This window comes from Grampus griseus (genome assembly GCF_964374135.1).
Source record: "Grampus griseus genome assembly, chromosome: 17".
Lineage (NCBI taxonomy): Eukaryota > Metazoa > Chordata > Mammalia > Artiodactyla > Delphinidae > Grampus > Grampus griseus.
In genome coordinates, this window is record NC_139011.1 from 54,512,883 (window position 1) to 54,536,931 (window position 24,049).

A 24,049-nucleotide genomic window follows, 5' to 3' on the forward strand; every position below is an offset into this window, starting at 1 on the left:
AAACCCTGTCTCAAAATAATTTAAGGATTGTTACCTTATAATTCAGTCTCTCACCCCCACCTCCATCCCCTAGGAAATAAAATTACAGTTATATACTGTGAAATAATAATGAAAAATAATATTTCCTTTAATTCATATTTAATAAAATTGATTAAATTGGTTAAATAGTATATATATATATATATATATATACCTGTAGATAGATAGATAGATACACACACAAACATATCTTTTCATTTTTTCATTACCAGGTTCTATTTCTAGCATCTGTATTCTTTTTTTTTTCCAGCAGTTTAATCACCTAGTCCTTGTTCACCTCATAACTGAACTACTTCAACAATTTTATAACCGTTCTGGATCCCTCTAACCTTGCCCTTATCCAATAAGATACCATAAATCTATTTCACATATAGTTCGTGTAACACCACCCTCTTACCTAAAGCATCTCTGGAAGATTTTGGCATTTTGTCATCTGAATCTATGACATTAAATCAACCACCTCCTCATTCTCTCAACATTCATATTTCTAAGCATTTTTCAATTCCTCATTAACACAGTTTTATCAGTGCAGCCAAGCCATTCTTCCTCCATGACCAGTTCAAGATGGCTTTATTTTCTCCATATTTTCTTAGCCCTCAATGTCATATCAATATTCTCACTGTCACATATTCATCATTTCCTTCAAGCCCCTGCTAAAAACTATGCCCATGATTTGCTAATCTATCATTCACTAATCTCTTTTCTAATCTTTTGCTAATCTGTCCTGCTTTATAGTTTTCTGATCTCAAACCTCATAGCAATAAACTACAAAACTTCACATATTCATAGAGGTAACAGTCTTTATTATTTTACAGAACACACATGCACACTCACACACACACACAATTTTGTCTTCCTGCCTAAATGCTGTGATTCTGGGGTATTCTCCAAATTCCGCTGTAAAGTCTTATTCCCCAAATATTTCATTTTGGGTTGATAAATTAATAAAATGACTATTTCTTACCTAAACTAAATATTTTAAATGGGGTTTAGAAATTTTAAGACCAATGACTTCACTAAAATATTCCAAATGAAAAACAATAAAATATTGATATTTAAATTCATTCCTTGACATCTCTTTCTATTTGCTACTTGAAATTGTTTGGTGAAATAATTCTAATTTAACTTAAATGCAAAATATAATTTTAATGTCTCTGGAAATACTAATGTGTTGTTCAAAATTATTTTTTTATTTCAAAATTATTTTCTTACTAGGCTGTCCATGCAGATGGAGAACCAGATTTCAAAGAAAAATTCTTATTTCCTTCATGTAGCAGAAGAAAAAAAGCCAAGCATTTGAAACTTTATTATACTAATTAAGTTTCTTTTTGTTTCTCTGTTAATCATTTTCAAGATTAACTGCTTTTAACTTTTGATTTCTAATGGGCAAATAGCCATCAGCAAAAAAGTTTGGCAAGTTAGACTATAGTAAATAATAAGAAAGAAAAAGTTGAAGTCTAGCTAGTTCAGTATAGGATGATGAACTACATGAGCCAATAATTTAAAAGAAAATATCCTAAAATGATGAAAATTTTTTTCTAGAGATCAAACAATATAAGTTAGGTATTTCACTGAAAGTCCTGAGAACATGGATTAAAAGTTGTTTTCACTAGATATATTTCCCCAGTGCCTAAGGTATTGAGCAAGATTTCGCAAGGAAACCTTGACCTTCAATTAGTGTTATGCTGGACAGAATTAATCAGACTCCTTAGGGCTAGACACATAATGAGAATTAGTGCAGGGTAAGTTTTAATTTAACTTTATGGTGAATGTCTGTAATAGCTGTAGACAGTACATGGGAATTTATGAGATGCCGCTCAAAATCAGGGAAATCAATCTTTCTTCACCTTCAGCTGCTCTTACATTTCTTCTCTGCTCTACAGTGTGTCAATCACACTTTTTTTTTTTTCCTGGAAATTTGCTTGTCACAATGATCAGAGACAGTACTGGCATAGGTTGGTGGGGTCCCAGGTGTGTCTCCCTGCAATATGAGGGACAAAAGTACATATTGTAGAACTGTTCTGCATTCCACATGCTCTTCAATGTGCCTCCAGGATTGGAACTAGCATGTTGTTATAGTTTGTTTTATTCACTGTGTTACCAAGACTTGTTCAACATTTTAGAAGAGGTTGATAGCAACACCACTCATGCTGTTTGTGACACCAATACAGCACATATGTGTCAGTCTGATCACCACTGCTATGTTGTGGTGATTCTACATATTGCTGCAAACATCATGTACCCCACTGCACTATATATAGAGTTGCAAACATCCAATTACCTCATTTTGAACCTTGCCTAAACATTTACATATCGTTTAATTTTTCTATTTTATGACAAATAGATCATTAAATATATTTTTCGTATGAGGTATATAGGCAAATTATATTGTCTATGAATTTCACTTCAGATTACTAAAAGGGGTTTTGGTGTCTAACAGGGTTGAGAACCACTGTTCCAAGCCAACTGCAATGATCCCTTTCTCTTTTACAAAGCACTCATCATTCTTTGCAGCAAGGGGAGGCCAAGGACAGGGAAAACTATAAAGAAGTAAAGAAGTCCTCTGGTGGTCTTAGAGGAAAACATTTACTTACTGCTTATTCTAAAGGGGGAAAGAATAGAGGAGATCTTGTCAAGTCTTTACTCTTCCATCCTCATGCCTTCAATGAAAACACAATTGCATTGTAACAATGAAGCAACAAACTTGGAACAAAAGGGCAAATGCCACTGAACCAATGGATCACCTTGGAACTACTCTCTCAGTCTTCTTGATATATCAGGGTAGAGGGGTTTACATGGTTTAAATGACTGTTATTTGGATTTTACACAGCCTAAATCAGTTGTACCTGGTACACAACTGAATTTATTGAATAATACCTTACCTTCAAACCTGGTTATTCCCCATTGTTCTGTGCCACCATTTACCCAGCTGTTAATGCTAATAACCTTAGAGTCACTTTTATTACTATCCATCTCCCACATTTAATCAGTCTTAAATACTATGGATTTGACCTCATAAATATGTGGAAGTCATTTACATTTTCATTTTCCCCTTTCAGCATCTTAAGCCAAATGACCATCACATTCTAATTGCATTTTCTGCTATAGCCTTCTAATTGGCCTCACTGGGTCTCCCTCACCCCCAACCATATTCTCTACCCATAACAGACTTAACTTTTTAACATACAAATTTAATCGTATTAGTCCTCTCAGGAAAATAAGCCTCCTCTTGTTGCAGAACAAATTTCCAAAGCCTTAACTAGGTACATAACATCAGTCCCACAATCTACACATTAGCCAGGTTATTCCCCTTGCCTGAAAAACCCTTCTTCCCACTGTCTCCACCACCCCACCCAACTCCACACACAAACTCTCTTTTCATTGCTAACTCATAGCCATTTTCAAGTGAAGTCAGCTTAAAACATCACTTCCTTGGAAAAGCCTTTTCTAACCATATATTCAGTCAGCCAGGTGTTACCCACTCTCATGAACACTAAGCAACATGAGGACAGTTGATATGACATACTTATCATTGTAGTCCTGCTTCCCTGCAGAGCCCTTGTCCTAGACTAAGTGATCAAATGATACTGGTAGAATGAATGGAAGAATGAACTATTTAATCTCCCCAATCTTATTCTAGATATAACAAACAATTTTCCTAGGATAAAATTTGGCTCTCTCCCTAGGTCATCCTCAGGGAGGAAATGAACTAGGCATGTCAAACAGAGACCTGCCCTCTTAAAAGTTGCATTTGCCAATATAAATTAATTATTCTGATTTTACACATGGGTCTCATATGATTGTGATTAGTGTGAGACAGAAGTGCTCTTGGATGATCATAAAAATCAGATTCATTACAAAGCTGAGGGCTGTTCCCTGGAAGGTGATAAATTAACCTAAGTAAAGCTAACTTGTGAGGCCCTATTGGTGTGGCTTTTCCCAAAGGACTATTACCCAGAAGTAAACTGAAATCTTAAATTCTCACTGTGATAGGGCAAAAATATCAAAGTATAAATAGGCACAAGCTTTCTGCTATCTGCACCTTCTAAGAAGGACTCTTCCATTGCTCTGCTTGGCTCCAAAAACTCTTGTACTGAGTTAGGAATTCAATGTAGAGAAAAATTAGAAGACCCTTTAAGAGGCTAAACTGCTTTATACAAGAATGAATTACATGCCACAGAAAATGTAAAGTTAAGAGGGAGAAGAGAGTCAAACTGGAATGAGAAAGGCCTGGAGCTAGAGCTGGAATTCCAGCTAGAGCTAGAGAAGTGAGCTGTGGAGAGCTGTCTGGGTGAATCTGACCCTGTGAGAAAGAGAAGGAAGAAAATGATTTCTTAGGGAGTTTGCTTCATGAAGTATGGTGTATGATCCCGACCCTACTGTGCACTAAAAACATTGAGTAAAACTTCTAAGTAGAACTGTCCAGAGTTGGTTTTATATTTTATTTTAAGGGAGATCATGCCTTAGGGCAGGAATGTAGGATTACAAGGCTTGTCAAATACATTGAGTAAACTGCCTTCTAAAAACTTGAAAACTCTAACAAACTGTCTTCAGTCAGCATGGCTTTCACCAAGCTGGGTCAAAAGAAAAGTCATTACTATATATATAAAATTATAATTCTTAACACAGCTTCTAATAATTTATTCACGTAACCACAAGGAAATGTGTTTTAAAGGGCCATGTGAAATAACAAAGATCAGAGCAGAAATAAACGAAATAGAGACCAAAATGGCAAGAGAAAAGATTAATGAAACTAAGAGTTTTTTTTTTTTTTTAAGGTAAACAACAGACCTTTAGCTAAACCTACCAAGATAAAAAACAGGGAGAATGCAAAGAAATAAAACTATAAATGAAAGAGAAGGCATTACAACTGATACCACACAAATACAAAGAATCATAAGAGACTACTGTGAACAAGTATCTGCCAAAAACCTGAACAACCAACAAGTATCTGCCAAAAAAACTGAACAACCTAGAAGAAATGGATACATTCCTTGAAGTATACAACCTCACAAGGCTGAATCAACAAGAAATAGAAAATATAAACAGATCAATTACTAATAAAGACATTGAATCTGTAATCAAAAATCTCCCAACAACAACAAAAAATACATAATTAGATGGTTTCACTGGTGAATTCTCCCATTTAAAGAATAATTAATACCAATTCTTCTCAAACTCTTCCAAAAATCAGAAGAGAAAGGAACACTTCCAAATTCATTTTATGAGACCAAAATTATCCTTATACCAAGACTAGATAGGGACACTGCAAGGAAAATAAAAGTATAGGCCAGTATCCCTGATGAACATAGACACAAATTCCTCAATGAAATATTGTCAAACCAAATGCAACAATATATTAGAAGGATCATACACCATGATTAAGTGGGATGTATTCCAGGGATGCAAAGAAAGTTCAACATCCACAAATCAATTAATGTAATACACCACATTAACAAAATGAAGGCCAAAAATCATACAGTCATCTCAATAGATGTAAAAAAAAAGCATTTTACAAAATTCAACACCAATTCATGATAAACACTTTCAACAAAGTGATTATAGAGGGAACATACTTCAACATAACAAAGGCAATGTATGACAAGGCCATAGCCAACATCATACTCAATGATGAGAAGCTGAAAACTTTTCTTCTAAAATCAGGAACAAGACAATGATACCTGCTCTTGCCACTTTTACTCTCCTTTACTTCAAATTGATGCCTTTTATTTCTTTTTCTTGTCCAACTAGGACTTCCAGTACTGGGTCACTGCTTGCACATGACATGATCTTAAATACAGAAAACACTAAAGACTCCATCAAAAAACTGTTAGAACTAACAAACGATTTAAGTCAATTTGCAGGATACAAAATCAACAAAAATCAGTTGTGCTCCTATACACCAACAAGTAACTATCAGAAAGAGAAATTAAGAAAATAATCCCACTTACAATAGCATCATAATAAATAAAACACTTAGGCATAAATTTAACCAAGGAGGAGAAGGACCTGTACCCTGAAAACTATAAGACATTAATGAACTAAATAGAAGATGACACAAATAAATGGAAAGGTATCCAATGTTCATGGATGGGAGCAATTCATACTGTTAAAATGTTCATATAACCCAAAGCAATCTACAGATTCAAGGCAATCCTCATCAAATTCCAATATCATTTTCACAGAAATAGGAAAAGCAATCCTAAAATTTGTATGGAACCACCACCACCAACAACAACAAATCCTGAAAGCCAAAGTAATCTTCAGAAAAAATAACAAAGTTGGAGGCATCAAACTTGCTGCATTCAAACTATATTACAATGCCATAGTAATCAAAACACTGTGGTACTGGTATAAAAACAAACATAGATCAATGGAACAGAATATAGAGCCCAGAACTAAACTCATACATATATGGTCAATTAATTTATGACAAAGGAGCCAAGAATACACAATGTGGAAGGACTGTCTCTTCAATAAATGATGATGGGAAAACTGGACAGTCAGATGAAAAAGAATGGAAATGGGCATCATTTTATACCATATACAAAAATCAACTTAAAGTGGTTTAAAGACTTGAATGCAAGACCTGAAATAGTAAAACTCCTAAAAGAAAACATAGAGGGTAAACTCCTTGACATTGATCTTGGCAATGACTTTTTGAATTTGATACCAGAAGCAAAAGCAACAAAAAACAAAAATAAACAAGTGGGACTACATCAAACTAAAAAGCTTCTACACAGCAAAAGAAACCTTTGACAAATGAAAAGACAACTAGTGGGATGGGAGGCAATATTTGTAAATCACATATCCATTAAGTGGTTAATATCCAAAATTTACAAGGAACTCATACATCTCAGTAATAAAACAAAAACAAAAACGAATAACCCAATTTGGTTAGACCCAATAGGATCTAAATAGACATTCTTCTAAAGAAGACAAACAAGTGACAAACAGGCACATGACAAGGTGCTCAACATCACTAATCATAAAGGAATTACAAATCAAAACCACAATGAGATAGCACCTCACATCTGTTAGGACATCTATTATCAAAAAGATGAGATAAATGCTAGCGAGAACATGGAGAAAGGGAAAACCTTGTATATTGCTGGTGGGAACATAAACGCATACAGTCACTATAGAAAACAGTATGGAGGTTCCTTAAGAAATGAAAAATAGCACTGCCATATGATCCAACAATCTCACTTCTTGGTATATATCTAAAGGAAATGAAATCATTACCTGGAAGAGATATACATACTCCCATGTTCACAGCAGAATTATTCACAATATCCAAGGCATGGAAACAACCTAAGTGTCACTTGACAGATGAATACATAAAGAAAATATAAGATACAGGTAGGTAGGTAGGCAAGTAAATAGATATAGATATAGACACATAGATATTCAGCCTTAAAAAAGAAGGAAATCCTGTCATTTGCAACAATATGGATGAATCTAGAAGGCATTATGCTAAGTGAAAAAATAAACCAGAATGAAAAAGAAAAACACTGTATGGTATTACTTACATTTGGAATATTAAAGAACTGCTGAACTCATAGAAACATTAAGAAACTGTAGAAAAGTGGTTGCCAGGGGATGGAGGTGGAGGAAATAGGAGACAGTGGCAAAAGGGTACAAACTTTCACTTATAAGATAAATAAGATCTGAGGATCTACTGTATCAGTATAACATGGTGACTATAGTTGGTAACACTGTATTGTATAAATGAAATTTGCTAAGATAGTAGAACTTGAATATTCTCACCAAATAAAAGGAAAAAAACGTGAGGTGATGGCTATCTTAATTAACTCAATGGGGGAGGGGAAATCCTTTCACAATGTAGATGTATATCAAATCATCACATTGTACACTTTAAATATCCCACAATTTTGCCAATTATACCTCAATAAAGCTTGAACAAAATCCTGATAAAAAGGGGCCACATGAAAAAATGTTTTAATGGTAATTGCCTCAGGCATGCAAACAAAGACCTACACAAAAAGCACTTTTCCATGGTTAGTAATTGGCAATAACTTCAGACTCTCAAAAACTATCCTAGGATATTTAATAACAAATATATCTGTGTTTGAAAACTGAAAACCTCTTACATAAAGTAATTATTTTGTAATATAATAGGTTTCAAAGAGGAACAAAGATATTTTATGACACTATCAAATATGAATGAAAATATTTATATTTCATTTTAGAAGACTTTATTAAAAAATTTACTCAGCACTGTTAACACCACTCAGAGAACAACTTCCAGTCCTCTAACAAATTCTCACAAATCTCTTTTTAGGTGGTTGAAATGTTTTTCATAAGTTAGAAATTGTCAATGTTCAGTCTCATACCTTATAACAAACCTCTCTATGCCCTATGACCAAAGAGTGAATCTTAATTTCTGAGTGATTCATTGATTAATTGCAAATTTGCATTTCTAAAAGTAGAAATTTGATGAAAGTTCAAGATATAAGGAAATTATAAACATTGCCACAGCTGGAATCTATTTAAGTGGAGGGATAGGTTTCATGAAACTGTAAGTTTATATTGTTTATGATTGAAAAAATATAAAAGAAGGGGTGCATTGGGAATACTGCTGCAGTAGGTATCTGTGTGAGATACAAAAATTATGAAAACACAAGTCCTGTCCCATAGGGGCATACAATCTAGATGGAACATGTACACATATAATCAAGACAGTATGTTAAATGACTCATTGGAGTAGTAATGACAGTAAAAACAACAGCTCTATGAAGGCCCAGAATTTGGTATTTATATTCAAGTAAAGTTATTTTCTGGCTTTAAACGAGTTTACAATTCTTTTGTAGAGTAGAAAAGTCATAGGTTTTGCAGTCAGAGCTCAATGGTCAAATTCTAGCTGCCCAAATGGGCAGTGTAGGAAAATGGCTTAACCCCTCCAAGCTTGTGTTTCATTGTCTTCAGAATGGAGATGATAAAATCTAATCCATATCGTTGTAATGAGAAATAATTGAGCACCAAATGACAGCAGATTACTTGTCATATAGTTTACATTCAATGGGTATTAGTTCCCTTTCCATTTCACTAGCAGTTTTCAAACGCAGCCTATTTCCATATTTAATCCAATTATCTAGTCTCAATCACCTGCTAGTCCTGCGGCTGTGGGGAAAGTAAACTGTCTGATTCTCAGTTTCCTCTTTTATAAAATGGGAATCCAAGTGGTACCTACCCACAGGTATCACAAAAACATATCAACTGGCCTTTCAAATATCCTAATTTTATTTGAACTCTGTCTATTGTGACTTTTAAAGATTTATTTCTTCTCGGTATTTATAATTTCTGTATCTCCTATTGATTAGCTTTCCTTTTTCATTTATTATTCCTCATTAATTCTGGTTCAATTTATATAAATGAGGGGGATATAATAAAATAAAAAAAAAAAACCCAGCAACTTGTTGAAGGGGTTTCAGTTTTTCAAAAGTTCTGAATTACTGAAGAGTATAACCAGAGAAAGAACCAGGTAAAAGCAAAAACAAGGGGGATCTTCTCCTCTGGACTTAGTACAGGGGGATTTGTATTACTAGCACTGGAATAGCAAATTAAAGGAAAAAGAAAACTTTCCAATATCTCCACTAACAAAGCAAGAATTAAATTAAAGAGATATTGGTGGATATAACTTTCTTAAATGAGGAGCATACTTAATCAGCTTGCTTTAAAGTCTCTGCAGCTCCCTCTCCACGGCAGGGTAAAAGTCACGCTTACAGATATATATCTCAATGGAAAAATTAACAATTATTGTATGCTGTGAAATTAGCTTCTCTATGTCACTTTGCAAACTCTCACTCCCACCCCATTCAGTCTCTATAAACTTAAATTCTTTTTTTTTCTTAAGTAAATTGAAAATATAACCAATGTGTTAAAATGCCAAAAGATTTATTATTACAAATATATAAGCACAATGTGCATTTCAAGATCTACTGCATAACAAGCACTTTATATACCCTCCAATAAAGTTGCGGAGCAACCATATTATGCCACAGATAAACAGCAAAAACAGAAACAAAAATTACTAACCTTAAGAGAACTAACTAGGCCAAATGAGAAGACACTACCAAGAGAAAAAATTCAGATTAATAACAGGACAGTTTGTCAGAGAGCACAGTCCAAAGAGGGGCTATATTCAAGAACAGCGAGGTGGCCACTTTCTAGGGATATTGTAGATGCAAGTCAATTACCCACTGGCCAGCAAAGCAGTAGAAAGAAATTCAAGTCATCCCTGAGAGGTGGAAAAGTCCCTCTGTTCATGGGATTCTGTAATGCTAAGTACAAATAATAGAGTTAACCACCTTTTGAAATGGATACCCAATTACAAAATACACATTCAAATGAAACCACAGTAAGAAATAGCCTGAGGAATAAACCATGTGAATATAAGTATGCAATATCATGATCACTTTCGGAAAAGGAATATGGGAAAATGAATTCAGAGTTTAAGTTTCCTCTTAGTTATTGATCAGTTAAGAACATTCTAAACAAAATATCTAGGTAATCAGATCCAAAGTGACAGTAAATTATTATTCAGTATTGAAATGGTTTTAATTGGGTATCACAAACAAGCATTTCACTTAAAGTAATATTGTATGATATCTAATGTTCAAAGGAAAAGTAACCCAGAACAAACAGAAGGGAATAAATTATTTATCACTATTGTTTTTGATAACTTTTTTTTTACTATTAACAACATGATCGCAAAAATCCATGCTATAACACAACCTCCCAGCCCCATCAGGCCCCCTCCCCATCCCAAGGCAGTCCCAGGTCCTTAAAAGCCCAGGGTCATTATCTACTCCAAGATAACTCCATTTTACCACTGAACAAAGATAGCTGAAAAAGCTCTTGCGAGCAGAGAAAATAACTCTTCTATCGATCCCCCTCCATCAAATAGTGCTCCAGTCTTCCCTTCTAATTATAGCATTTCAGTCACCACAAAACTCCTTGCCCCTAATTATTTGTAGCCATTTTCCTCTAGAGAGTTTTATTTGTGTTTTGTTATTTGGCAGTATTGTCGCAGTGATAATGAGGAGGGGCCACTTGTCATTGTAAATGGTGCAGCACTCTGATTAATGTGTCTTTGTGAAGTGTACTGTAGCACTCTGATCCTGGAGCAATGTACCCATGACTTGCTTTTACTTACTTATTTGCTTGCTTGCTTGCTTACTGACTTACTTATTTCACCTTGGGGACCTCAGGCAGTCCAGTATAGTACTGGGTAAACCAGGGACAATATAGATTTCAGAAGAATATTATAAACCCAAGTAAATAAATGTAAAACTTGAAATCATGGGCAAATATTAGGAAACAATTTCTTCATTTTAGAAAAAGCTTTGCAAATAACACTCAATTCCAACTGTTTTTTCATAGTTCTACTTCTGTACAGCAAACGTTATTAAATGGTATTACAGTTGGCATTTGGGGCCTGTGAATTGGTCGACTGAAGGAGGTATTTGGCAGTGGAGAGTATACAGAGGTAATTTAGTTATAGGGCTAGCCAAATGTGGTGGGCATTGGCCATACACAGGGCTGCACACTGTCTTTTGAAAAGCCCTTTGGTGCTTGAACAAATTTTCAAAATATGAGTTTCTCCATTCTCATTCAAAGGTCAAACTGATATTCCCAAATTCCCTTAAATTGTGATGGAGGTATGTGATTGAGGCTCCAGAAATCAATTGCAGGAATTGAGACACTTGCATTTGGATGGGAATAATGTGAGGAAGAAGCTCTTAATTCTGTTGGAGGTTTGGGGGTTTTGCTGTGGCCTATGACTATTCCTGGTAACAGCATCAGGGACAATAATGACCCAAATGATGCAAGGTCAATTCTTGGCCCAGACTTAACCTCATTGGGATGGTAGGCATTCCTCCATCTTACTGCACAAGTAGCTACAGGGCTAATGCTCTTGTGACATGCTTGTAAGCTTATCTCCTGAAGACTTAGCTTCAAGCCTGGTTCTCCAGGATGACCACTAATTCTCTGAGTTACCAAATGCCTTATAATTAATACCTTTGCTATTTAAAGTCTGTATCCGTTGGTTGCAATTAAGAGCAATGACTAATACTGATTGGCTGCAAGATTGAGCGGCAAGGAGAAAAAATATGAAGGTAGACTCAAGAATCTAAAGCTCAGATAACTACACATGATTGACCTGCTGAGGAAAGGTGTCCAATCTGCTCCAAAGGATGCAGCAACAGAAGTTCTAGGGAGCTTATGGTACCCCAGATTAAGTCAGAGACTGATTTGGGTTTGGATCTCAGCTCTTGTACTTTTTCAAGTTTTTAAATTGTAATACGTAATATTATTGTAAGAATTGGATATAATCTATGTAAAGTGCTTAGCACAGTTGTCAGTATAGGTTGTTTTTATACAGACAAGAAAGGGACAATAGCTGAGTATTCTGGGTGAATCACCTAATTTGTGGACATAGCCCCGGATAGAGGCAGGTGTAAATGCTAAATTGGGTACCTGGGATCTTAACCAAATAAAATGGGTTTTAGGCCCTGGTTCTAGGTGTGGTCTGAAAATATGACAAACTTAGGTAAGAAAGCAAACCCAGGAGAATTCAGCAAATATGGTGTCTGAATGGTTGCTTCCTGGACCTGGGGGTGCCAAGACACTAATCTCGGAGACAATGATCTCAAGGCGTAGAGCAGCAAATCTAAAGCGGTGGTGTTAGGCTTCTCTTCCCTGTCCAGTCTGTGTAAGGGTTGCCTGAAGAACAGGCTTGAACTCAGCCTGCAGGTGAGGGCTACTTTAACCATAGGTGAGTGGACCACAAATGTCAGAACTCTCCACTTCTCTCATGTTAATTTACATACACACACACATACACACACACCACAAACCTTCTCTCATAGACCTGGAACCTATAAGAAAGTTGGTTCTCAATAAATATTTCTAGGATTGGATTAAACATATAAATTGAACGCTTTTGAGAAGCTGCTGGAACATGGTTTTCTTGTTATTCTGAACTCCAGAAAAAATGTTCAAAGTCGATAAAGCAGTAACAGTTCCTGGTGGTTTAATTGCCTGGCATTGTGCAATGATTTGCTCAGTTATATCCAGACACTTCTATACATTAAATGGACAACTGACTGGGTAAAATAACCAGCTTTATAAAGTGATGTTCATGGCAATCTAGCTGCAAAACAGCCTGAGAGGAATGGATGGCAGTGGGACATTCAATGAGTCCTTGCAAGGTGAACTAAAATGAAGCAATGGTAAACAGAGGATGCAGGAAAAAACGCATGCAAGACAATTTCAAGAGCAGTCATACCTTCAAATAACAAACCTCGTCTCAGGAAAAGTCACAGCATTTCACAAGATGGCCTGGCACAAAGATACCAAATTGTAAGATCTTTACTCAAAGTGGATGGGATGAATTGGGAGATTGAGATTGACATATATACACACTGATACTATGTATAAAATAGATAACTAATTAAAAACTACTGTATAACACAGGGAACTCTACTCAATGTTCTGTGGTGACCTAAATGGGAAGGAAATCCAAAAAAGAGGGGATGTATATACACATATAGTTGATTCATTTTGTTGTACAGTAGAAACTAACACAAAATTGTAAGCAACTATACTCCAATAATGTTTTTTTTTTAAAAAGTGATTTTGTCAACAGAGCCTAAGAGGCAAAGCTTCAGACACTGACACTGCAGAGAAGCTAGAGTTGCCAATTCCAATCAAAGCTAAGCAACACAAATGATTAGAAGGCTAAAATATTCAGATGCAGTTTATGCATACTTTATATTTTCTGCTCAGAAAATAGGCAATAGGAGCCTATGCCCTTGCCTGGATTAGAACCAAGATCAACCTATAGGTAAAAAGTAGTTTTAGGGAAAATATGAAGGATGTGTTAGATTAAAACTAAATAGGACAGATGGATGAAGATGTGGCACATATATACAATGGAATATTACTCAGCCCTAAAAATAAACAAGGGCCTCCCTGGTGGCGTAGCGGTTGAGAGTCCATCTGCCGATGCAGGGGACATGGGTTCGTGCCCCTGTCTGGGAGGATCCCACATGCCGCGGAACGGCTGGGCTCGTGAGCCATGGCCGCTGAGCCTGTGCGTCCGGAGCCTGTGCTCCGCAACAGAAGAGGCCACAACAGTGAGAGGCCTGCGTACCGAAAAAATAAAAAAAATTAAAAAATAAACGAAATTGAGTTATTTGTGGTGAGGTGGATGGACCTAGAGACTGTCATACAGAGTGAAGTAAGTCAGAAAGAGAAAAATAAATACCATATGCTAACACATATATGTGGAGTCTACAAAAAAAAATGGTTCTGAAGAACCTAGGGACAGGACAGGAATAAAGATGCACACGTAGAGAATGGACTTGAGGACACAGGGAGGGGGAAGGGTAAGCTGGGATGAAGTGAGAGAGTGGCATGGACATATATACACTACCAAACGTAAGGTAGATAACTAGTGGGAAGCAGCCACATAGCACCGGGAGATCAGCTCAGTGCTTTGTGACCACCTAGAGGGGTGGGAGAGGGAGGATGGGAGGGAGACGCAAGAGGGAGGAGATATGGGGATATATGTATACGTATAGCTGATTCACTTTGTTATAAAGCAGAAACTAACACACCATTGTAAAGCAATTACACTCCAATAAAGAGGTTTAAAAAAAAAAAAAACTAAATAGGAAGAGATTCTAACTAATCAACAAGGGACAGGGTTATTCACCTTAGAGAGGATAGATTGGGCAGGCTCCTCTGAAGCCTGGAATCACAGATGAAGCAGTAACAGATAGAAAATAAGGTCATCAGTGGTTAAGGGATGGAGAGACCTTAACACAGTAAGGGTTAGAGATACCAGAGATTTCATATGGATGGGGTGGCACCGAAGGGCCAAGAACAGAATCTGCACAAGAAAGATGCAAAAATGGAAAAGCAACAGGAAGGACAGCAAAGCAAAGAGGTCAAGAGTTTAGAGTTCTTAATAATAACAAGATGGAGGGGCTAAAAAATACTACAGTAGTAAACATGCTTATTATAAATATTTCATAAATATCAACTCTGTATTATCAGAATTTCTATTTGTGTATACTCATGTACTCCAACATGTTTACTTTCGAGCTTTGGACTGTATTACTTTTCAAGTCTCCAATAAAATCAACATTTTGGCATAAAAATTCCAGGCCTGAAAGAAACATTAGAAACTTTCATTTATCAATTTCCTCTACAATTAGAATAATTATTCATTCATTCATGCAGTACATATTTATTAACTCTCTACTATAAATATACTCTTGTGATAAACAGTAACCATTTATAATACAAAAATCAACATGAAGAAATAAAATTATGTTTAAAGAAAAGTTAGCTTGTCAGTCAGTCATTAACACCAGTAATAGAAGCACCTGAGGTTTACAGTCATCCGAATTTGGCAAATCTAATCATATACTGGATGTCAACTTGCTTCAATACTAATTTATATAATTTTAAAAATTAAGCAATGCAGTATTCTTTCCTCATTATTACTGGTATTGCATTATTTTATTCCTTATTATTATTGCAATATTTTATTTATTATTATTACTCACTGAATAAGTACCACAGAGGAAGATAAAATCAAGCATTTGTCCTTAACGAATTTCAGTTCAGGGTGGAAACATCCAAGTAGGCAAACCACTGCATTCAGAGTAATTTTGGATACATGAAATAACAGAAATTCATAGAAGGTACAATGGTGGTCCCAAATAAGGAGAAATTAATGCAGGTTGGAGGGTTGAAGAAGGCTTCATAGAGGGGAAGAACAGGTAGAGGTATAAAGTAGTAACAGGCAATCTGGAAGACTGCCACCCAGTGCCTGGTACCTGAACTGTCCCATGGCAGGCCTTGGAGTTATAGTTACTAGGTAATGTCTCCATTAGCCTCTGTAAAGATCCCCAAGAGTAGGATGGGGTCTTTCTGGTTCACTGATATTTAACACTGGCATCTAGCACAGGGCCTGGCTTATTGTCAGTGCTCAATTTCCATTACTGGATAAGTGAAGGAATGTGCTTCCATATTCTAGAATATGGAAGCAGAAAGAAGAACAGGGCTGAAACAAGTGGGGTTGGAGAGGGACAGACTGGAGAGTGTTTTAAAAGACAGTATTGGTCATATCGAAAAAGAGTAGACTTTACTTCAAAGGTGATATTTCAACCAATTAAATTCATTAATTACTTAGAGAAGACATGAAAAGATCCATGGATCCAAAAATACTATTGCGGTAAATATAAAGTGTTATGGATTGAACGGGAAGAGACCGTTTAGTAAATACAACAGAATTTTGTTTAACTTCTATGATGATGCTTTTCCAAACTGCCTTTTTGAGAAGAGGCTAATATTTCCTAATGCAAAGCACATGAGTACCATTGATCTAACAGGCTCTGGGAGCATCTTCCTAAGTAACATTAAACAGGAAGCTCTAGTTGGTAGCTGTACCTAGCCCGGTACACACCAAGACTATATACTCTTTGCCTCCCAAATAATTTTAATAGTAAATATAACAAGGCAAGTGTTATGCTGGTCAAACTACAGTCTGGTTGCTGCCATAATCTTACACATTTCCCACTTCAGTCATTTATTCACTTAGGTCACTGCCTGGCCCCTGAAAGTATTTAAGTGTGTTATCCTAATTTACTTACAATACTCTTTTTTAAAACAAGATAGAAAGAGAAAATTGTAGAATTTAAAAGTATGGTAACAGAGTATTTCTTTTGAAAAACAATATAGCTTTCTTTTATGTAATAAGACACATTTTTTCTTGATTAACTGTCAGAATCACAAGCATTTCTTAACGGTTTAATTTGTATTACACTTAATCATATTCTCCTCTGTGAGATCATGGGTTGCAATTGCTATGAAATATAAACCAAAGAAGAAGTAAGTTCCTTTTCAAATTTCCCTCCCACTGTGGCAAATGCCTTTATTATAAAAATGAAATTCTTGTTACACAAGATCACATTATTAATGATACATAAACATTTTAAGAAGTAATAGTTGTTTTAATGTGAAATTAGACACATTGGGGATTTTTCTAAGCGCGATCAGTAAACCAATTGCCGTACCTCAGGGCCATATCTTAAAATTTTTATATAAGTTGTTTTTGTCTTATTTTTAATTGTGAAAACATATCTCATTGTGGTTAGTCACCTGTTCATATGCAGCTTTTTTAGAGAGGGAGAATTAAGAAAAGAAAAATAATTACTTTAAATCAGAGTAGAATTACTTAACTCATTTCTCCCTTTCAATTATAAAATATAAGACTGCTTATTCTGTTTGGCCTTCCAGTTTTTCAATTTTGTATTATTTACATGATTCTTTGCTGAGCTAGGTAGAAAGGGATCAATGTTAGGATTGATAAATGTATGTACTTTACTTGCTTTTAAAAGTGCAAGGAGGATGTATCTGATATTCCGAGTGAGCAGAGCAATGCTTATCTGCATTGCTGAAGGTCTGCAAAAGTCCCATAAATTGTAAAAAACTGACAGAACTAGTATTTCATACCACTGTGAATATAACTTGCTAACAGTATAAAGCTATCAACAGTAAATATTCTTTGTACCTTTCTGCGAGAGGATTTTCCCATGAATTTTCATTAAGAGGTAACATACAGAACTAAATCTTTAAAATACACCCCTTTGATAGAAATTATTCTTTAATGCCAGTACACACAACTGTCAATTTCTGATCCACTTTGAATGTACAATGATTTAATTCTTTACTTCCGTGATGAATACCAAATGATCAATGGTTAAGCATTTTATATCACTTTTTAGATTTTCTTTGCATTTGAGAGATTTGCATACTTCCATTGTGACTCTTGTTTCAGATTCGGAACAGTAGAAAAAGATGGAGGCCTTACTGGGATTCTGCTTATCTGATATACATTATATATAGTGATTACAGCTAGGACAAAACACTAGCTTCAACAGACTTTCCCATCCAGATCATTTCTTTTTTCTGTAATATACTGATATAACAAAGGAAGCCAAAGCAAAGCACAACTTGACTAAACAAAATACTACTCAGGCATGCAGAAGGGACATGAGATGAATCTGCATTACCTTGGCTGGCTGGGTCCCACTGTAGCACATCAAGGATTAATGGGCATATGAAGCTTAGGTCAAATGTTTATTTATTCAGTAAGCAATTATGGAAACCCTTGACTTATCCATCACCATTTGGAAATAAACATCTACTTCACTGATTTCTTTAGATAATGGAAACTCACGCCTTAAACACCAAAGCTTTTGGGTTAATTTTCATCTTCTGTGAAATGTATTAGATATTTCTCTGTTATGTCTGTGCTGATGCCTTCACAGTGATTAATGTGTGTAGGCCTGGTTGCTCTCATTCTAAATGACTTGGGATGACTATGCTTTTTGAGTTTTATAGATATGTATTTTTAAACCGTTCTGTACCTTCACTTACTGACAAGGTATTGTTAATAATTTTTGATACTGTGAATTTAACTGACTTTATAATGTTTTTTTTTTTCTTTTAAAAATTTTCTAAGCAACAGTTTCCTGAGTAACAGTTTGGTTCTCCTCTAAAGTAAAGTAGATCAATTTTAGTGTAAGTGTGTGTGTATGTGTGTGTGTGTCTGTGTGCACACATTTGTATTGCATTTAACTTGTCAGTGCAGTTTGATTAAAATATTTTTTCTTATCTCTATAATGACAATGATAATAATAGCATTTACTCTTTACCATGTGCCATGCTCTGTGTTAATCACTTTACATATGTAACCTAATTAAATCCCCATTACAATTCTGTAAGTTATGACCTCTTATTGCCTACTATAGTCTACACATGGCAAAACTGAGGAAAAAGATGTTAAGTGAATTTTCCAGTTTCCCACTGAAGGTAGTGTTAAGAGATGGTGCTCAATAACCCAAGGCTGTCTGATTCCAAACACTCTCCCTTCTACAACTTCCAAATGATTGGTATTTATTATTACTGAATAGTGAATTGAATAGTGACTTCATGATGAATGAAGCATATCTAAACAATGGTTTTCCTTACTACAGGTCCACACTGACATAACATGATTATAGGTATATCAATGCAAAACTGATTTTTATTATATACAAGCAGCGTTTTTTTAACTTTTTATTTTAGATTGGAGTATAGTTGATTAACAACGTTGTATTAGTTTCAGGTGTACAACAAAGTGATGCAGTTTACAAAACAAGCAGCAGTTTAAAAAAGGAAATATTAAGCACTAACTATGTGCCAGGTGTTAAGGAACTGCGTATCTACTAACCTCATTTATATCTCAAGCAACAATTATCTCAAATTTAGAGTCAAGGAAACGGCATTCAAAGAGCTAGAATTGGAACTCAGAATTTCTACATGCTAACCTCCGTGTTTAACCAAGTTCAGAGGAAGGTTAACATGATTATGTAATAATAAGGATAATGCCACATATACTTGAAAAAATGGTAATGTTTAGTCCAGAAAAGGCAAGGCTTAACAGAAACATGATACCTGTCTCATAAAGTGAAGGCGTGATTTCATGGAGAAGCATCAGATTTGCATTAGGTCTTCCTGCTAGCAGGACTAGAAAGAGCCAAAAGTAAATTTCCGCTGAGTGTTTCGTTGTCATTTCCCTGCCCTGACGGAGGAGCTGTTTTCTAGTCCATCTAGGTTACCGTCTTTCAGTGGTTCTAATGTATGGAGTAGATCAAGTTACAATTTTGTTCACATGGGCAAATGGTAAATCACAAGCCTTGGTACAAAGACTGACCCCAGGTCCCCCCTCAGCGCTGGGTTAAGCCCACCTTCAGTTCATGTCTGACCCAGTCTGAGTTTTGGCGCTCTTTTGGTATGTGGCACTCTTTGGCTCTTATGATCTTTGAGGATATCTCTTAATTATTTGTGAGCTCATCTATGCCTGCAAAAAATTTATTTTATTTAGAATGCCTAGGCTCTTATTTTGTGATTTCAGGTTACTAATTTTGACATATTTCCAGAAGCATCAAAATGGCATTCCTTGGAAAACCATAATGTTCTATAAGAGCACTAAGTATCATCATTATTTCTATTAGTGAGATTCTAAATTATTATCACTGGAAGTTTACCTGAAGATATAGATAACTAGCAGTGAGACAATATGTTAGTTAACATTGGACTTCTGTTTTCAGGGTGATATTATACAGAATCCCAGAGTATAAAAAAGATCAGAGAGGGCTGACTGATTTGAAAGTCTGGCAGCAGCTGCACACTAAGTTTCCTCTCCACTCAAAGTTTACATTAATGTGCTTGTTTTAGTAGAAATCTTATATGTTTCCCCAGAGAATTAGCTGAGTTAATATTGCTAATAACACTCAATCAGTTCCAAGATGTTTTATTCATTTCAGCACCACAGCTAATTTCAGCCTTTTAGATTTATTAAAATATACCTCCTGATTAATTGGTATTAACATCTTTAGTTCTTTTTGGATAATTCCTATTCTACATGCTTCCATGTTCCTAGTACAGTTGGATTCATTTCTTTCTATCACTTAGGAAATCAGTACTATATTTTAAAGCACAAGTGTCAGCACTGTGGTCCCACTCTGTGACTAACACTCATCTCTATTTAACTTCCCTCACCTCTAAAATGGGATAGTGCATAAACTTCCCATTTTACAGAATTATTAAGAATATGAGTGTTGTAAAAATATTCTATAAAGTTTTATAAAAGTTGGAGCAATGTAAGGTATCTTTTATTCTCTAAAAAGAATTTATATTAAAAACAACAACAAAGACAAATATTTCATATCAAAACACTTTAAGCTATCCCTAATTTCTTGGTGCACTTATTTACTACTTTGGCTAATGCATAGTTTCACTTTTTCCTTTGAGTTGATTTGAGCTGTAAAAATTGTCCAATGGATAGAATATGCTATGGCACACAGCATGATGCTGGAAATTATCAAGCATCTAGTGAATGTGAGCCCCTCTTTATATTATCTTCCCTTAGAGAAAAAGTTTATAGTTAAACAGAGAGAGAGAGAGAAAGAGAGAGAAAAGAAAAAAACTCTATACACTTAAAAGGTGAGTTGAGTATCTTTTACCAGCTTTTACAAGGTGTATTGCATGCCTATTTACAAAAGTAAGGAAACTGTCAATTTGATGAAGTACAACTCACAACTCATTAGTGTGGAACACAGAAGTATTCCACATCAAAAATGACTGCTGAAATATTCACAATTACCAGCTGCTCAGAAACCATTTTATATGGATAAAAAACATGTCACATTTAATTTATCAGATGCTTTCTACTGTCATATTTTTCTTTCGTTTAATGTACTGAAAAGTTATAAAAACAACTTTAGTCTCGCTGTAGCCATGTATAGACATTAAGAATAACACAAATCCATTATCTACCACGATATAATTGTATCTACATGAGTGAATAATCTTCTACAGCTTCTTTGCACTCAATTCTGAATTAAGTATTCCTTTAAAGATATCTGAATACACAACACTCAGTATCTCTGTTAGAAAACTACCATTTCAATATAAAGAAAAAAAACCACATTCATTCCTGAAGCTGTATTCCTTGAATGAGCTGACATGATTAGCTCCATTTCTATAGTCACTAAAATGGGAAACACCATCAGAAAAACAACGCTGTATTAATTTTCTAACAATATTGAAATGAATCAAATGTGAAAATAGAACAGTAATAGTCTAGCTTTCCACTGTGTGTAATTCTGTGATGTAGGCTTCACGTAAAAATGTAATAATCAAATTAACCCTTTGCAAAGTTCATCAGACACAGCCAACTGCTATGACCTACTAACTCTACCTTGAAAAGCCCAAGAATAAGCAGACTAAAACAACCGTATATACACTCACACACACACACACACACACACACACACATACACACACACAGTATAATTATCCCCAAATAAATACAAATGAACAAGCTAACAATAATCCATGTGTAGGTTTCAGTCTTGCATTTAATCCAATGTAAATAGTGTAGTGTTCAGACTAGTGTCTGCGGAGGGCCTTGTTCTCCTAGGCTCTCAGTGAGCATCATTTCTGCTCCACAACACTGCATGCCATCGGCTCAGTCATGTTCTGGACTCCGAATGGGTGGCCCTCACTTTCTGCTTTCAGTATCAGCTGCAGCTATGGTTATGGCTCTATTTAAACTGTCATCAGAAGTTGTTTAAAACCATGAAAAAGAAATAAGGCCTGCTTCTTTAGAGTTTGTCATCTAAAGAAATTTGAAAATTCCCAAATAATTAAAGATTTGTCTTATATTTAAATAATTCCCTAACCACTCTAAAAGTATCTATTAGAACACTTAGCTCTTTATATACTTTAAAAATATCCTATCCTGTCCCTAAAGTATATAGAAAGCTATAATGAAGCTCTTCCCTGATATGAAATAAAATATTGCTATCTATCCTTCCTATAAATTTATTCATACTTTACTTGTTGCAAAAAGGTTTTTTCTAATGCCAGGCTATAATTGAAGGAAAATGTGAGGAAATTCACTGAAAGAAAAAAGAAGGGAAGGAAAATAAAGCCTGGGTTTTATCTATAGACAAAATATATGGACCTTGGAGTTTTGCACATTTTCTAGACGTGAACAACCATACTAGCTCCAGTGGATATAGTGGTCATCACAAATGAAAAACATTCAACTGTAGTGTCCAAAACATTAAAAAAAAAAAAAAAAAAAAACTACTGAGGAGAAGTACAGCTGTTCCTAGAACTGAAAACTGAGGGAAAATTCTCCTGTAATCTATGAAGAGAAGTTGCTAATAATAGAGTAGTATAACCAAACAACCTCTAAAAAATACAGATTTCCCAGGATGGTCTTACACTGTCACTTAGATGAATACAGTATAGTTTTTTTCATGTTTAAATCAGTTCCATAGTGAGAAACATCCTTCAAATGTTGACCACTATTCTGGAATAGCACACCTGAATGCCACTCATTTTAGTCTTTAATATTCATTAATTTATTTATTGAGCAAATGTTCAAGGAGAATCCACTACTTGACCAATTGCTCCTGGCTTGGAGAAACACCAGTAAAGAAGATAAACAAGACTCAGTTTTCCAGTGGCTTATATTCTAGTTGAGAGGGGCAAAAAGAGAGGTGGCAGCAGTGTACATAGAGAGGAAATAGATAATAAAAGAGTAAAGAAATAATTGAACCTAATAGTTCTAGATCTGTGCTACAGAATAAGATAGCCACTAACTACAGCTGGCCCTTGAACACTTGAAATATGGCTAGTATGACTGAGAAACTGAACTTTTAATTTCCTTTGGTTTTAACAAATTTAAATTTAAAAAGTTGTATGTGGCTAGCAGTTACCACACTACCAGCACAGTTCTAGACAGCGTCAAGTGCTATGAAAAAAGAAAACATGGGGAAGGGGGATATATGGCAAGGAGATTATATTTGAGCCTAATTCTGAATAACATGAAGAAGCAGCTATTCAAACACCTGGGACATGATGATCCAGAAAAAGGGAAGAATAAATACAAAGGCCATGAAGCAGAGTGCATGATTAAAGAGACAAATGAGTATGAGAGTTTGAAACAAGGCCCATGTGACCAAAAGCTTAACATCAAAGGCAAAGGTGGGAGGATGAGGCTAAAAAAGGGCAAGTCACCTTTACATATTTGTAATATTGGATTTTGCAGTAAATCTAAGAGGTTGACTCTAAGAAAACATGAATAAGCTGAGTTCTATACTGATTTCGTACTCCTTAGCCAATAACATATTCCTGGTCCAAAGAAACAGAGCCAAGTAAAATTTGGAATGCATCATAAATAATGTTGTTCTTTTTGGCTTTCTCAACTAGTGAAATAAATTGATTAGAGATAGAAAAAGCATGTTTTGAGCCTATCTTCTTATAAGAAATAATATCTTTTCTATGTTCTTAAGCTCAGTCTATAATTTTGAGGGCAAGAACTGTTGACTCCTTTTTAAAAGTGAAA